The sequence below is a fragment of the Phaethon aethereus genome, assembly GCF_964289735.1.
Source record: "Phaethon aethereus genome assembly, chromosome: 8".
NCBI lineage: Eukaryota > Metazoa > Chordata > Aves > Phaethontiformes > Phaethontidae > Phaethon > Phaethon aethereus.
In genome coordinates, this window is record NC_138584.1 from 25391400 (window position 1) to 25405241 (window position 13842).

Consider the following 13842-nt stretch of genomic DNA (forward strand, 5'->3'; position numbering starts at 1 on the left):
GATCGGGCGAAGCTCGGCCCTTCGATTGCCGTTATCGCGTTTTGGGGGCGTATTTCGGGGTGCCGTGCCCGGGCTGGCCTGGGTACCGCCCCGCAAAAGCCTAAAAACCAAACTTCCCTTGCTTTTTTTTGGGTGGCTCGCAAAAGGGACATCCCCCCTACCCCTCGAATTTGGAACTGGCACCTTCCCTACTCCGCTAATCACAACGAGATGAAACGGGTAACGGCGGGAGGCAGCTCGGCGATGCTTCCCAAAATTCAGCGACCCCCTTGGAAGCCCCCCTTCGCCCCCCAAAACCTGGGTGGGAGCCGCCCCGCAGACCTGTAGCTCGCAGGAACTGGGGCACAAACCGCAACCCCGGGGTGCAAAAATCTGCTCGAGTCACCGGCAAACTTTGCAGGGCTCATTCGCTTAATGCAGCGGGGAAGGGTGTCCCCGTGTGCCGAGGTGGGGGGGGGGGCTGCGCATCCCCTCGGTTGTTTCTGAACTGCCCCTTGCAGCCCAGGCGCAAGACCTCAACCCCTCGGACGGCGATTTCACCCGTCTCGCCTTTCTGCTCGCCGAGATCGTTAAAAACTGGAGATTCTGTGATTGCTTCGATGAAAAAAACTTAGTTTTAATTCCCCCTTTTCCCCCGAAGAATTAACAAGAGTTTCCCTCTGTCTGCAGAAAACCTTTCCGACTTCTCCAGCGACGGGATTTATGCTCTTTAACCAGCCACTATAAATAAATAACTGCGCTTAATTCAGCGCGTCTTTGCAGAAATGAGTAAATAGCTCATTTAGCGCAGCTCGGACAAGTAACCCCAGTTTGTCCGCAGAACGGATTTATCACGTTTACACCCCCCCCGCCCCCCGGTATCGGTGCGAGCAAAGCACGGGGAAATCGCTACGAGTTGTGTCAAGGTTACGGGAGTTTCTTCTCCAAAACGCGGGGATGGGTGCGGGATGAGCAGGAGGGACGGCAGCCCCGGCAAGGGGCGGTTGGCGGCGAGGGGGGTCGCGGGGGAAACCCCCGGCCCCACTCTCCCCCCCCGCCGCCCCGGCCTCCCCGGGGCTCCGCAAACTTGCGGCCGGCACCGGGTCCGGCACCAAACCTGGGCTTGCCCGGGAGAGAAACGGCTGTTTCCACCCCCTCCAATATAATAATAATAATAATAATAATAATAATAATAATAATAATAATAATAATAATAATAATAATAATAATAATAATACGGGGGAAGGGGGGGCAGAAATCGTGCAAATTTTTGTGTGGAATTTTTGCACGAGAGAACAAAATGAACCATGAAAATACAAAAATCTGCCACCCCGACTTGATCGTGCGCGACAAGACGGGGTGGGGGACAATTTGTTAGTTCACCAAGTAGAAAGGACATTTTAAGTTTCTGTGATATTAACGGTAATATTCTGGCTAACTGGCTGGGTCGATACACGTACCAAAATATCCCCTTCAAAGACCATTTTTAATGTGTTTCCGAAGCGCACCGGGAATTTCAGGTTTCCATGTAGGCTCTAAGCACTCTCACCTGCATGACGGGAAGGACAGTTGATACTTTTAATTTGAAAGCTGCTTTTTGGTAAAAAAAAAAAAAAAAAAAAAATCAGTGGGTCGATCAATGCATAATGTTAGAAGAAAATTGTGCTTTCTTCATTTTATTTAGAAACATCTGTAATTTCCCTATCCTGGGTATTTTACACACTGCCCCCCCTCCCCTCCCTCCCCATACACACAGAACTGTGTGTTTGCATTTGTACAGAAATCGTGGCTGTTTCCTTCAGAACAACTAAAACCAAAGCCAAGCTGGTTATGTTTTAAACAGCTAATGCATTAACTCCCTCCTTCTCTTCCTCTTTGTTTTTGTGAATTTTATCATACCTCTTGCCAGGACAGTAAACTGTGCTAGAGATGCGGACATGTAATTTTAGATTGAATAAAGAGAAATAAAGCTCCATCCTTGGAGGATGGAGAAGGAAGAAAACTGCAAACACTGACAAACCTCCTTACCCCTGGATCCACGGCAAATACAGTGCAAGACGATTTCTACTGGCCTCAAATTATAATGGCAACAAAGTCTTAAAATAGCTACTTAACTAAATCACGGCCACTTTGCTTGGTTTTGTTTTGGTGGGGTTTTTTTGTTGTTTTGGTGGTTTTTTTGGTGTGGTGTTTTGTTTTTTGGGGTTTTTTTTTTGGTATGGGGCATCTTTGTGGGGGTTTGAAATGTTCCAGACATTGTCCAGTACTTTGTCCCCGACGCCAACCGCATTCGTGTGAGACCGAAAGGGGATTAACTTGTGAACTTTTAAAAATCAGAACTTAAATGAGAGGCAAATCTAGGCCACAGCTCATTGTGGGAACCGTTTCTTAAGCAATTAAAGCGAGAAGAAATTCCTCGCAGCCTTTTTCCTTAAAGCAGCTTTCTGAAGGATTTAAGGAGGACTAGTGTCCGGTCCATCAAGAAAGATTTAAACTGCACAGTGATATAGAAAATCTCCACTTGCTCTTATTTAAAGGGGCACTATCACCATTTCCATAAGACCCTTGACATTGTTTCTTTAATCTTGTTTATAAACTTAAACAGATTTAAAAAGTTGCTTTTTTTCCCCTCTCCCCTTCCTCCTTTTTTCGCATGAATTCATTGAAAATATATTTGATGCAGCATTTGAAGAGACCAAAACAGGCTCACTTTTAAGGATTTTCTGTTACTGAGAAGTCTCAAGCCACAGCTTGCTACATTTCTCCTTTTGCTCTTTGAGATCTGGAGGAAAGTGAGATTGAAGAGGAATTTTTTTATTTTCCTCTGGGGTCCACTATGCAATAAAAGTTCCCTTCTCCCCAAATTAGAAGGACACAAAGCAACTTTCCCCCCCAAATCGACTCAAACCTTCATCTGACGTTTGCGGTTTAGCACATTTTCCCTTGGCTGAGAGCAGAATTATATCCTAAGCAGCCTCCTGCAATGTGGGGTTTCTTTTATTCCCTCCCTTCTCCTTCTTTGCCCCACCATACTTGTGGTCTCTGCTTAAGTCCTGGCTGTTGTGGCTAGTTCCTACCCATATTTAGAGGTCAGCCAGTATTTCTTAACAGTTTTTCCAATCTGAGCTACTTGGCAAGGTTTTCTGCACAGCATTAAACAAATACCTGCTAACCTTATTCCAGCAAAACCAGTTGTTCCCCCTTAAGTCTTAAAAAGAAGAAGAAAAAAAAAAAAGAAAGTGAACACCTTGGAGTCACCAAAGCTTTTGGTGCTTATAGCTAATTAATAGCCCTAATGATATTTTTCCAAGTCCATGAATACATTATGTTTGCAATCCAAAAAGGCGTTAGCCCCATTCAAGGGTACTTCAACATCTGCTCATTTAAGGGCAATTAATCATTTTGATATATGGTTTAAAATTGACTGCTTCCAAGGGACTTTTTTTTTTGACAAGAATAACAAAGCAATTTGCCAGGAGCCATCTTCTGGACATGTTATTAGCAGAGCCTTCATCTTAAAGAGGGTTTAAAAAAAATCCTCAGATTTAGGTACCTGCTTTAAAGGGAACCCAACACCTCATCTCTCCCGCTTGCTTTCTTACACTTCCTCCGATTCTTCATCCAGCCTTTCATTCCTCTGACAAGAGTTAGAGATCTCTTCCATCTTAGACCTAAAGTTTATACCTTGATTGCAGAGGCATGTGGGTTTATAATTTCACCCCTCGAGGAGCAGAGCTGAATATCACGAAATATGGAGCTCCTACTCTCGTATCTGCTCTTCCTTAATTATGTGTTTGAGTAAAAATGCTTCATATGCCCTCATCGGCCTCATCCTTCTCTCAAAAGTAGCCAAAGGAATTTTTTTTTTTTTTTTTTTGCTATTAACTGCAGTTTGTAATGGTAATAAGCCATTCCTTAGTTTAGCCTATTTAAAAAAAAAATACCTGTAAGGAATCAAATCTACCAAGAGTATTAGGTGAAAACAGCCAAAGAGATCAATTTTCTCAGCCTCTGGTTTCTGGTAAAAGTGTTAGCTGAGAGAATGTAAAGGGGAAGTCTCTCCCGTGCAGGGAATTTAAAGTACAGTTATGACGGGCAGATCTACTTATTTATTTATTCAGTGAATCCCAGCTGTGTTCAGAGTCTCCTGCTGAACCGGGGGCCTTTTCTAGCCCAGGAGCTGCAGATGAAGTGAGAAACAGGAGGGCATCCAGGGCAAAAAGAGATAAACGGGAAAGGTGAAGAGGAAAAAGGCAAATAAATAGTGATGTGCCCAGCACCACCTCCAGCGCCGGGAAGAGAGACCTGGCTCGGCCGGGTCCCTGCCCCGCCGGGAGCCATGGCCTCCGGGGTCCGGCTTCCCACGGGGTCACCCCACGCCTGGACCGCTCTGTCGCACAGGCACAGGTGTTTTTCTTCCTTTTTTTCACAGGCTGCGTAGAAAGAATCAACAAAACAGAAATTTTGCAATAATAAATCAGAAATGTTCCTATTTGATTTAAAATGTTATTAATTTGGTTTTCTGACTTGATGTACCAGAAGTTCCCTATGTGTTAACACTCGGGTTGGATTCAGAGCCCTTCATCTGTGGCTTTCCTCCTGTCTGCGACATTCCAGTGCCCAAGCTACCCCTTGTCCTCATCCAATTTTTATCCATCAGTCTAAAGTCTAAAAAGAAATGTCATTATTTGCTTAAAAAAGGTTATCTAAATGAGTGGAATTGGTTTAAAAAACGTCCCTCTCACAGAAGATTTGAATTTTGATCATGAATTTGACACCACCCTCAAAATAACTAAATAGCCTGGGAAGAAAAAAAAGCCAACCAGTGAAGAAGTGTGGACAGTTCTGCTCCGACTCCTCTGCTGTGGTGTGTTGCAGTGGTAGCTTGGGTTCGAGACATCTCCTTCCTCTGAGGATGGAGCGTGGTGGGCAGATGGCATCTCCCAGGTCACGTTGGGGAGATAGCATGAACGGGAGGTTGGACCATCAACCACCACATGGCAAAAGACCTGGTAGCTCCTTGGTTTTGAGACTTTCTGAGAAAAATATTCTTCCGCCCCAATGAGGCTTGAGTAATGACAATTTAATGTCATTCCAGACCCTTCACCTTCGTTGTTTGCTGAATTTTTTTTTTTAATTTTCCTGTATTTTACAGAAAAAATGCAATAAAACACCTGAAAACTCCCCACTGTTCATTCAGTCCCATGGTTCTTGGCCCATGGATGGCTTGAGCACCGCCTGAAGGTTCAGCCCATCTGCTGCTGCCAGAGGAGGAACTGGGGAGGCCTGATCTGCTGAGTCGCTTTGTGAAGGTTGGCCAACGTGGGGGGTTTTTTTGCGTCTGTCTCTCCCATGGATTAATTTAGAGGGAAATAATCTCTTGGGGCTTTACAATGGTCATAGAAAAACCCGGTGTGAACAAATCCACCCACCCATCTTCACAGACATCCTTTATGGACCCGGGTCTGCCTGCAATTTTAATATTCTCCACGCTCGTCGGATGCACGGTGGGACGCTGCCTCTCTTCTGACAGGCATTTCCTTGCCAGAAAATGCCTTTCCTCGCTTCTTTGGGAGGTGGGGAGCTCTCCACGTGGCTGCTGTGCTCTGCTTTGCTGTTTACACCCTGATGGGACTCGTGGAAAGAAATGTGGGTGTGGAGGGGGGCTGTGGTAGGGATGTTACAGCTCCAGGAGCTGGTTCTCCAGCAGAACAGAAACTCCAGAAAGTTGCTTAAATTCAGGTCCTGCCTATGGGCTTGGCAAGGAGACACTCTGCTTTTTCTGGCTGGAGCCCCGTCCAACATGAGTAGCAGAGGACGCTCAGTCTCTGCTTCGCTTGCCTTTGCGGCGCCTCGTCACCCAGGCAGCTGCCATTAGCCGTGGGGATTTTTTGTTTGTTCTTAAGAGCACAAGGTAAGTCCATCAAAGGACTTGCCTTCTCTGTGAATGACACGATGGACCTACCTGTGTGGGCACAGGTAACGTAAGAAGTTTGAGGAAATGAAGGAGTTTCTGACCCTGATTTTCCAGAACCCTTAAGCCTCTGTAACAGCCCTCCGTTTCCTTAGCTGAGGTCTAGCTCTGCACCATGGGGTGCTCTGATCCAACACCGCCGTCTGCTGTGGTTTATCCTTCAGAGCACTGCTTATCCTTCTGCTTATCCTTGGGAGAGAGATTGCTCTTGCAGCTTGGTTGCATCTAAGTGTGGACCCAGGCCCAATGTATATTGAGAGTTGGGTTATCCCAACATCCCGTCACCGAGGCGCTTTGCCATTGGCCCGTATCTAACACATTAGATCCAGAACTGGATCTCCCCAACCATCTTTTCAGAAAGAAATCCAAACATTGGTCTCTTGGACATCGGTGCCAGCTCTGCCTGTCCTGGCAGCAAGGCTGGATGCAGTTCAGCTCAGTTTTGCTGGTGTAAATCCAAAGTAATTTATTCAAAAGCGATGATATTTATCTAGATTTACATCATTTGGCACTAAGTTCAGTCCTTCGGTAACGGATGCTCAAATGCATGACTACATTTATTTTGTACCTACCTCTGAGCAAAATGATAGATATGTTTCCTGGGGGATAAAATCCATCTCCCAGGCACAAAGCCTGGCTAGCCGTGTTTTCCGCAGGAGAAATTTCAAGGACACGAGAGGGCTGGGGAAAACCAACTCTCTCTCCCAGACCAGGAGAGTGGCCCTCTGCCTCTCCACCAGCATTTGCGCGATGGCGGCTCCAGCCCTTGCTTTGAGCATCCGGAGGAAGCGTTTCAACCCCATTTCCCTGCGCCGGTCCCCGTGGGGGGGATGCGTTGGTGGCAGGCACCAGCCAAGCTCACCCACCACGATGCCATCTCCTGTGCCAACCCACCACTGTGGTGGGCTTCTCCAAGGCAGGGACGAAGGGGGGGAAAGGAAAACGAGCCCCCGTTAGTTTTGGGTAACACACGACGTGAAATATGTTAGGTAAAGACCTTATTAGAAATGATTTGTCATCCCTCTGCCTCTCTCAGCTGCATGTAACTCTATCTCCAGACTATTATAGTATCAAATATATTTTACAAGAGTTTTACCTACAGGTGACTTGCTCTTTATTACTGGATGTAGGCAAAATCAATACTTCAGTAAGGAGAAGATCATTTATTTCGCTTTTTGAAACATTTTTCAACAGTGGGAGAGCAGCTAAACCCCACGAAGCTATGATTAAGAACCGCAAACTCTACTTTCCTTTCCTTCTCCCCCTCCTAACCCATTTATTGACTTAAAAAGGTAATTTCCAAACCCAAAACATCATCCTGCACAGCCACTGCTGGTGCACGGTTTTCTTTCTTTTTTTTTTTTTTCCCCTTGCAGACAGATAATTCTTTAAACTTGGGTAATTTCAAAGGGGAATCAACTTAATATAAATGTACCTGTCACTGGTTGAAATAGAAGCAGATTCTGGCCTTTCAATAAGGCCACTTCTGTAGTCCCACACTGGGGAAAAATCAAAAATTGCTGGGAACTGATAATGCATTCCTCCAGCTCCGCAGCCCTGATGGAGTTCAGTCAGGCCAAATACCCCGGCTGCTTTTATGTGTTTATTTTACCTTCTGATTTTTTTTGAAGGTCATATGATGCAAAGATGTCGGAGAGAAAATGCTTGTTGTTTAGGAAGGTTTGTCCCTAAGTCACCGCGCTCTGCTGCCGGCCAGCGCCCCGCGAGGGAAGGAAAACTCGGCTTTCAGATGTGCAAACGGGCAGAAACAGAGGACTCCCGTACCCCACGTCAGGCTGGGGTGCTAGTCACCCTCCTGCGGGCCGAGCCGAAGGGCATTCCCCCGCGCAGCGGTGGGCAGGAGCAGGTGGGCACTGGAAAAGCCTTCCTCCAGAGGAGCAGCTCTTCCAGCATTTTTTGCCCACCCTGGGATGCGCTTCCCACCCATCCCACCACCTTTAGCCACTCTGTAAACTGCTGACCCCATAACGTGGTCGCTTTGGGGCCAAGCCAGCCCACCCAGGGTCCCATCCCCAACCCATGTTCTCCTCCAGCAGCGGGAGTGGGAGGCCAGCCCTAAAGAGCTTCCAAGTCCGAGGAGTGTTTTCCCCATCTCCCAGTCTGTGAGCGGCTGCCGAGATTTTGTACCTCTGTTTTGCCCCAAAACAAGGAAGGAAAATCCTCGGGCATCTTGCCAGCTTGCACATCTGAAGGGAGAAAAAGCGAGCAGGAGGGCTCGCTACGAGAACTGATGAATAATTTTTGCATCTGCCCCCTAAATGTACTGCCTTCCAGGGGGAAAATGTGCACTAAATTATCACCACCGAAAAAAAAAACCAACAAACAAAACAGAAACAGAGGTGGGTCCAGTTTTTGCGTTGGTCCACTTTGAGTTTGAACATTTAGGATTTTTTTTTTAGCAGTTGCAAAACATGTATTTACAAGTCAAGAAAAAGAAAATTAAATTGTATTTCCCAACGGAGCATTGCTGTCAGAGAGCTGTATTTCTGCCACCTGGGCCCCCACTGGTTTGGTGCTTCTGGGAGACTGCACCTCTCAGAAGGTGTTGTACTTAATTCTGGTTGACTTTTTTGGTGCATCAAGGGAACCTGCCTGACCTGTGGTCCAGCACTGGAAATGCAGCCTGGCTAGAAAGCAGGAGCTGCAGGGGAAGGGGTTAACCAGGCTGTAAAGCCCTAAATGCATCAGAGAGGCATGGAACTTCGTGTTTAATTTTCTTATGACAAAATAAAGCAAAAACCAAAACAGAACAGATTTTCAGAGCCCTGAAATGTTACTCTTTCCCCCTAAAAAATTAAATGCTTTGACTTGCCCAAATGTACTTCTTCCACCCTCCACAACTGCCGTTCTGCAGAAAACAAGAAATCTCAAATTTCTTTGACTCTATTTTGGACTGAAAAATTGCTGAAGCATCTGGATTTCCCTGCGACGGGTGTTACGAATCTCACTTCGCTCAAGCTGTTGTTGTTATTTCTGATTTCAAGCCTGAGAATGGTGAGGGGGTCAGCCGAGGTGCTAGGAAGACGAAGACACGGCTGCGCAAGGGTGCGGGCTCGGGGCAGGGCTGAGCGTGGCCGGAGGAGACCGGCGGGTGACAGACCCTGGCTCAGCACCGGTGTCCGGTCGGATGGAGTCTGGCTAGCGAGAGCCCATGGTGCATCTCCCCTGACGTGCAGAAATCTTGCTTTATTCATATAACACCACTCTCATATTGTACTTTTTTTTCCTCCCTCAAATGTTGAATGTATCCATTAGTCATAATGGCTTAAAACAAGGTAATTTTGGCTAATCTGCTATCATGGGTATTTTTCCTACATGGGCTCAGCATTGGTTTTAGCAAAACTTCTCAACCAGCCATTGAGTATCAAATCAAATGAACACAGGTGTTTGCTTAAAGACATAGATAGGGACATATTTGTATACCCATGTTCAAATACATACAGAAGTACGTGCGTATAACCCACACTGTCCAGACTACATTATTTATGATCTGGAATGTCTTTTGATAAAGTCACAGACCTTCAGAATCACTTGGTTTCCCAGAAAACTCTGATACAATAGTCTGCTAGCGACAAGAGGGATTTTTAGGATTTCTTTTTAACAAATATTCTCTCTTTTAATAAAATCCAACTTCCCGTTTTGAAGAGAAGAGCCTGATTCCCTCACTCAGTATAAGCAAGGATGCTGCTGCTTTCTTGCCGGCACAGCTGCGCGGGGTCACACGCGCCGAGGTTCGCAGGGTGAGGACCCCCCAGGCCCCGCACCCCGACGTGGTGCCGCACGTGTACTCCCACAGCCTTGCTACAAAGGCTGTGGGTAGCGAGGCACGGCCCTGCGTCCCCCAAAATAAATAAAAAGCGGTACGTGAATTACCCCAGGGTGGAAATAAGTTGCCTGTCAGGAGCTTTGCTGGATTTGAGTTGGGGCGTGTGTATTTTCCTGCCGCTCGTCCCTGCTCTAGAAATGGTTTCGTGGTGCAGGAGGGGTTGGCAAGTGCAAAGCCCCCTTGTGTTTTGATTCGGGTGGGGGTAAATCTCCCATATGAATAAAACCTCAGGTTTTTGGAGGTTCTCTGCCTCCTGACAAATAAACCAGGCTGTCTCCTAATGTTCGGAAAGCCTGTGGGCAGGGGAAATGATGCGCCATCACCGCTTGGTGCCTGGTCTTGATTTCTTTCTGTTTTATTTAAAGCTGTTTGGCACGGATATCGTTACGTGGGGCTTTCCCACTTTCCCTCTTTCCCCTCAGACTCGCGGCAGAGCTGGCCCAGGCCCTGGCTCTGCCCGGTGGGGACATCTCATCGGCATCTGCCAAGATTTAAGCGTTTCCCAAAGGCGGGAAGGATGAGGACCGCCAGCCCCGTGCACGGCTGGCCGGTCTTTGAATAAAGCCGATGCCCTCGTCTCCCAGTGCCAGACGCCAGCATGTCGGGAGCAATGCTGCGGCTTCTTTTCATCAGGCTTTGCTGATGATGGCCCACGTTTCACCGAGAAGTGCTACCCAAGACACGCCGAGGTCTTGCCTTCCCTTCACCCTTCTCTTGGCCGCCCCAGCCGAATTTCTCCCATTTCGGAGGGAAGTCACCGGCGAGAGGCTGGGGGGTGGCGGTTAGAGCGGTCTCACCCCCTCCGCTCCACCATCCACCGTTCCCACTAGAGATCTGGCCATCTCGCATTCACAACGTGTCCAGCAAAGTTTGTGTCAGGGGGTATAAACTTTAGATTTGTGTGACCAAGGAATTCCCAATGCTGTTGCATGTGTTCCCCTGCCTCTCCCGCTCCCCCCCGTCTTTCTCTTGGCTGTGAAACAGCACAAGGAGACTCTTTGTATGCTCCTAATCCTGAAGCAACACAGCTTTAGCAACATCCAGGGATAAAAGCACCATCAAACCACAACTTTATGGGGACAAATCTCCTCTAATCCCTCGCTTTAGCTAAACAAAGCTTCTTGCCCTAATCCGCTATCGCTTTAAAAAAAAAAAAAGCTCAGATTTTGTTTTTAGTAAGAAGATGATCCAAAGGACTAATTTTAAGAGAGACTAACCAACTCTGACAGCTTTTAAAATAGGCGACAAGAAAATAGATGCAAACTTCCCTCTCAATTCAAGGGTTTTCAGGCTATGCAATAAGAAAAATATCCAGGGTTTAACTGCTTTCCTTTAAGCTCACTCTTATTGTATTAAATGCTCTGACCAACTCAGATTCAAATCACCAGGCCTAAATGCCATTTGATCTTTAAAAAGAGAGTTAAAAAGTGTGCATATTATTCCCAGGAAGGCAGTCCAAGGAAAATCAATTATCATAAACAAGGATTATATTACACACACAGTCAATATGGAAAAACAAACACGATGCTGATAGTGGGCAGCTGAAGTGGCTCACATCTGAAGAAACTTTGACGGTGTTAGAGATAGTTCTTTATTAATTTAAGGATGGGTGTGTGGAAGTATGGTAGTGAGGAGTAATCAAGCTCTAAAACAATCAGGCCAAGTTTCACTGCAAACCTGAAACAAATCTTGACTTTTTCTCCTTTTTTATTTTTTTTCCTTTGCAGGAGGTAGGAGAAGTGTTACAGTTTGGCTCGGGGGCTTCAGTGTGGTTTAGCGTTGCTTGGCTTCAGATGTGGGAAAATGTTGGGCTCGGGGGAGTCATGGGGAAGGGCTGTGGTCCCCTGGGGACCCCGATGGTTTGGGTCTCAGCAGGGAGCCGGTGCCCATCTCACCTCCCCTGGGTGCTGCGGGAAACCAGTTAAACCCGCTGGTTCCTTCTTCTGGTTTATACCTCTACACTTGTCAGGGTCGGGATTTGGGGGTTTCCTTCAGCGTCTGCTCTGGCATCCAGCAATCTGCCTGGAGGATGAGGAAGACGAAGAGTGGGGTTGTTACAGCATCATGTTTTCATCCTTATTCATGCTTTGCTCTGGAGGAGCAGGAGAAATCTCCACCCACATTTTTCCATCATGTCTGATACAGCCTGGACACCTTGCTGATGTGAGAAGGGGGACATTACCATGGGTTTGCCCCCTCAGCGCACCTGGGCAGGGAGGGAGGGATGGATGGTCGGGGGTGCCCACCCATCCGCTCCCATGCTGTGACCCTGCCCCAGAGCAGGGATGAGACCTTTTCTCATCGCAGATCTTTCCTTCAAGCTGGCTGGGGAGCAGCAAAAAAAAAAAAAAAATTTTTCTGTCCCCAGGAGAATTCCAGAACTTTGAAATGTGGTTTGGTGCAAATTTCACTGGGAAGTCAAAATTATCTGCGGATAATTTTGGTGCCGTGACGTCAAAGGACGTGAGTAAATACTGAGTACGGCACAAACAGAGTATTAAATAAAACTGAAGCTGCGGGAATATATTGACATGACATAAAAGTAGAAGTTAAATAAAATGAGGAAACTCCCCCCCACATGGAAACTTGCTGAAATGAAACACTTTTGATGCTATGCGCACTGAGAGAGTTTTGGCAGATTCTTTGGATGTTTTCCCATTGTGAAAGGTTGTTGAGTGCGACATGTTTTCGCCACGTGTTGGCTGATCACAGTCAGATGGGGACCGGTTCTGCCTGAGGCGTTCGGAGCATCCCCCACGGACCCAGCCCAAGAGGGATGCCCCAAACCCCTCCCTGCTGCCGCCCATCCCAGCCTGACCGACGGCCACGGACCATGCTTCACCTTTGAGGAAGCCCACTGGTGACCCCCAAGACGCCCTGCCTGGCGGTACCCCGTGCTGGCGCTGCACCCCACGGGGCACACCTGACCCACTGCGCATCCGTGAGAAGGAGCGTGTTTCCCCGCGGCCCCTGGCTACCCGCGCGCGGGAGCTTTGTCCCCGACCGAAGAGACGTGTATAATCTTTGGCTAAGCTCCCGCAAGACCCCCAGCTTCCCTCTGCTCAGCCACGCTGAAAGGGCCCTTTTGAAGTCTGCCCGGCGTCGCGGGGCGTGTTTGCCCGCGGAGGGCGCGTGAAACCGGTAAACACCGTTTCTGGATGAAAATCTCCAAAGTCCATATCCTTTCAGCCTGAAAGTTTCCCTTTCTCATTGACCTGTGCCCAGAAGTGACTCCTGATTTGAATAGCAAATAGTAGCTGTCTTCCCCTCCGCAGCTAAGCCGTTTTCTTCCTCCCAAAGCAAGGTGGGATCTTTTCATGACGCCCTTCAGGGCGGCCGTGCTGCTGCGGAGGGGAAGGGGAGGCAGCAGGGGTGGCGGGTGCTGAGTGGAGCCCCCTCCTCGTGCAAGGAGCCTTGGATGGACCTGGTTTTTCCTCCACAGACCCAGGCAGCGGCGGTTTTCCACCAGGTAACGGTGACCCTGCAGAAGCGTAGTGGCACAAGGCTGGGATTTTTCAGAAGCAGCCTTTGGTTTGGCCAGCACGGCATCAGACCGCTCAGCCAAGGGTTGATTGTACAGCACCTCATGTCGCCTGCTGATTTTGTTGTGTATTCAGCACCGGACTTGGAATAAGGAAACCCCAGTGGAGGAGAGGATGATCAGTAGGAAACTTTAACACTTTGAACCCCAGAGCATCCCCAGTGCAAACATATGCCCCCCCCAGCCCCACGCCGCAGGGCAAGGATGAGCCAGTGGGTCGGGGCTAGCAGCCCACCAACAGGTCCAGGGGATCAAGTGTCAGGTGGGATGAAGCTTCTGAAATGCCTTAACAGGACTTTTTTTTTTTTTTTCCCCAATATGCTTCTCCTCCCCATTGGCATTTGGGAAAGCTGTGGTTGTCACATGCCCCGGGGGACGCAGCCCTGAGGCTGGGGGCTCTGCCTTTCCCAAAACAGCCACGGGAAGTTAGCAGGTAAAAGGGGCTTGAAAGAGCTTGGCTGAGAGTTGTGGAGGTAATGGGATGTTTTCTGTCCTTCTGAT